We start from the raw sequence: 4,414 nt of genomic DNA on the forward strand, positions 1-4,414 counted from the left end.
AACCTTTAGTTCCCAGCACGCTGCTTCATGAGGGGGGAGAAAGTGATGTGCCAGTGTGCTACTGGTGTGCCCTGACAACCTGCCCCACGACTCCTAGCCGACCCAAATGATGGTGCTACAGGTGTTTACCTGAAATTACCCGACCTACTTCAGCTTGTGTTTTAAGACGTCAGTTGGAGCTGTAAGCCTCTGTACTCTCACTACCAGCTTTCCACTCACTGTGAACTTTGGCCCTTAAAGACAGGAATCCCCAGACACAGGATGGTAAGCCGAGGTGTAAAGGTGCTTATGGCACAGAGTGACACTCATTCAGTCAGTCAGCTGGACTGCTCTGCACAGGTGATGGTTAGAGATCAGCTCCTGTTGGTGAGTAGACATCAATGCAATTCAGTTTCAGAACCAGGCTCAGGAAAGGCGGCCATCTGCCTCGACCGTTTGGGTGAGAGTGGGGATGAGGGGGTGGGGAGAACAGCAAAGCAGAGGGAGAGCAGCAATAGAACAGAACAGTACATATTTTGGGGGTCGGTGAGGCCAGAACCTGCAGATCAGAGACGTGAAGCTCTGGATTCAGAGACGTCTGCCATCGTGAGGGAGGTTGTGGACGTCTGACTCATTAACATCTAGTATAACAGTCGTGTTTACGTCAAGCAGACTCACACAAAAAGATGTCCACTTGGTTTGCTTCCATATTGTTTTCACACATAAGCAATACATAGCAAGTAGGTAGCCTATTACACGTACTGCAGTCATCTCTGCATGGTCTCTACTTTGCGCCTCTACATCATGTATACATTGCGGTCAAAAAACCTTCTTGCCTCAATAATGCACACCTGGCAGTAGAATACACTTCCACCTGAAGCTGCCAGCGCCACCCGCAGTACAAACATGCATTGCAACGAAAGAAATGAATAAACAAACACATAAACAAATGGCTGTTAGTAAGTAGGCAAAATTGATCATACAGATAAAAAGACTGCTGTCTCTGTAAGAACTCTCCAAATCGTCAGCTACCCTCAGATTTGCTTCCTCCAGTAATCACTGCCATCTGCTGCACAGAGGTCAGGGGTCACACGGATGTTAGCACAGTACGCTTGCAGGTTCTCATTAGTCAACGAGGTCAGCTCCACTGTGTGGGAGGAGAGGCTCTGTTTTCTCTCAGAGGATTGTGGGTAAGAATAAACCTGTTGATGTTATGATCCATTTTTTTAAAAAAGCTGCTGCTGAAAGGTCAGAGGTCACTCTGCAGGGTAACATCATGCTGTCATACAGCACTCAGCTTCAGCCTCCTTTTCCCACCGTCACACATTTGTACTTCTCATTGGCATCATGCATTCCTTAGCTTCTTACTGTAACACTTCAATGTGTACCTACGCTCAGCGGGGACCCAGAACTATGTAACACCTGGTACAGTTCATTTAAACACTTCACTCCCTGTTGTTCTTCAAAGCATCCATCCACTCACATTCACACCTACGGACAATTTAGAATCACCAATTAACCTCAGCATGTTTCTGGACTGTGGGAGGAAGCTGGAGAACCCGGAGAGAACCCACGCTGCACGGGGAGAACATGGAGACTCCACGCAGAAAGATCCCGGGTGTCCTCACCGGGATGCAAACCGGCGACCTTCTAGCTGCGAGGCGACGATGCTAACCACCGAGACACTTTGCAGCCCTACTTCAAACTATTTGTCTCCAAAAAAAAAGTGTCAAAAATGTCAGAAGTGCAAATCTTATACAGTTCCCTCAGCTTGACGGTGCGTGCAATGAACACAGAAGTAGTTTTCCAGGTTGGTCTTCTGCTAATGTGGCTGTCGATAGGTCGATAGGTTCCACGACTTCTAAAAGTTGTTGACGCTCTAAAAGTCTTAAAGTTGTCCAGAATCAACCACCTCAGCTTGAAAGCTCTCAGAAAAACAATGAAGATATATCACCTGCTCATCCAGAAGACACTGCAGTGGGTCAGACTTTCAACCAGGCTGCAGTAATTCAGAACACGTTGCTGTGATGACTGTGCAGACTGGTTTGGGTTTGGTCGGTGTCACTCTATGAGAAGTTACAGTGAACGTGTGCAAGAGAAGACACCAGAAAAAAAGGAAATGCTGCAAATATGAGGTATGTAATAGTGTCCAACAATGGGTACGGTGGTGCCTAACCCCAACTGTAACTTCAACTTAGTATTAATATGAATCCTCAAACCCAGTCCTGAACCTTTAGGTCAGTCCCAAAAGTGAAAAGTGAAGACCCGCCAAAAGTTATTAGTCACAGACACACACACACACACACACACACACACACACACACACACACACAGAGGATTTCATGTGGGTAAAACCGGGTGAAAGGTTACCAGGTCAAACTCTGCATTCCTCACTAGCAGTGTGCGGTTTAAACACACACACACACACACACACACACACACACACAGTACAGCTGGCAGAATCAATTGTGCTGTTATGGAGTCGCTAGTGAGCGTGACGGTTCCATCATGACAAACATGAGCTGCCTAAAAATAGATCAGAGCAGAGACTCTGACAGTTCGTGTGCTAGAAATGTATCTTAAACGGTTTTGGTGGATGATGTTTTACATGCGAGTGTGACAGACGCATGAAAATGACTTTCTTTGTCTTTTAAATTTCATCCCTGCTGGGATGCATTGTCAAAAACGTATGGAGTGAGGTGGATGGAATGTGCAGCAGCATCATGGAAGGCTGCAGTTGGCTGTAAAGAAATGTAAAGGATGAACCGCTGGCAGAGCATGAAGTCAAATAATGATGTTTACTTGGTCGTATGTAACTGTGTGGTTTGGTTCCTGTGTGAGACAAGATAACCAAACAAACACCTAGCATGTGTTTCCATCAGTTCTTTCTCAGTCTTTCTTTTTTTTTTTACCACCTTTTACAATCCGTGTATATGTAGTGTTTACAGATTGCTTCTGTTAAACAGACCCCTGCCCTGCAAAAGTGCTTCAAGTTTGGAGTTTCAAACTGGCTTTAGAGGTTTTTTGAAACTAACATAAAAAAAACAAGCAACAGCAAAACACAATCTGACCCACGAACAGCAAAGAAAGGTTCAGTTTATGTTAGTGTGGCTTCATGTGAGCAACAACTGCCAGAAATTCAAGTTAAGAAATGTGTCAAACTTGGTTGTTTGCCTTTAGGTCAGCTCAGTTTTGGAGGTTGGGTAAATACATTTTTCATAAAATATTTTAGTCTTCATGCCCTTTTGACTGAGGCAATGGAAATCCAGAGGATGGTCTGACTGGCATCTCAGAAAAAGGCTCAAATCGTAGAAACAGGGTCATTTTGCCAAAATTGCCTCATCGCCAAGCGCCGTTAATGGGAGCTTATGAGAACAGGACTTATAGAATAATATGCTGTAAATCCACATAATACATTTAGAACAGCGGTTTATTTACAGGAACGAAGCAACACAAGAACCTACAAAAATTATGATTTGAAGAAGGAAGAAGAAAAATATTTCGTCTTATGGGTTTCCCTCTGAAAATAAAGGGCAGTTACAACTCAGCTAACAAAACCACAATGTTGAAACTACACACACACACACACACACACACACACACACACGTTTACTACACTTTGAGCACCTCGACCTCTGAGCTGTTTGTGAGGACGACCATTTCCACCACAGCTGATACGGTGCAACACATTTATCACTCGGTGGGAAAAGAGAGTCAGAACGTCACTTCAAATGTACAAATAAAAAAACCTATCCTACTTCTAGAGTTGTAAGGTGAGCTTTATGGATGCTGGTATTAGTGTTTCCATTGACAGACTCTGTTTTGCGGGATCATACGACTGCGGTCCTCTTTGTGTGAACAGGTTCAGCCCCGCTAACGGTCCTCAGCGGAGGCTTCACACAGAGCGCTGCCATCTGTGGCGAACAGGACGCTGCCAAAGCAAACACACTTCACACACATCCCAGAACAGACTGAAAGATAAACACACAGCAGGGTCAACAACGCTTGTATGGACTGAACGTTGTCAAATATGTATATACAAAATTAGAAATACACATCACACGCAAATGATTGTGATTCATAACCACAAGTGTATGTTCATTGATCAGTCTTGCCTGATGATAAAAAACGTGATTATATTCATTCTGGATGCATAAGACCTCTTTTTAGCGTTTTTTCAACCACCTAAAATGTCCTTAACATGTGACAGTAGTTTCATTATTTTGATTATTTGATCATTTGTGCGTATAAAAATATTGATTGGTGTAGAAGAATTTCTTCGGGCAGATTTGGCGACGACTTCGTTCACTCATTTCACTGGTTTTCTCTGCAAGGCTGTCGGATTGTCAAGACAGAGGTCGAGTTACGAGGGCTTGATGCTGGAAGGCTCATTAGTTGTTAATTGGAAGTGGTCGGAACGCACAGGCAGCACTTG

This window comes from Stegastes partitus, unplaced genomic scaffold (genome assembly GCF_000690725.1).
Source record: "Stegastes partitus isolate 25-593 unplaced genomic scaffold, Stegastes_partitus-1.0.2 Scaffold2536, whole genome shotgun sequence".
Classification (NCBI taxonomy): Eukaryota; Metazoa; Chordata; class Actinopteri; family Pomacentridae; genus Stegastes; species Stegastes partitus.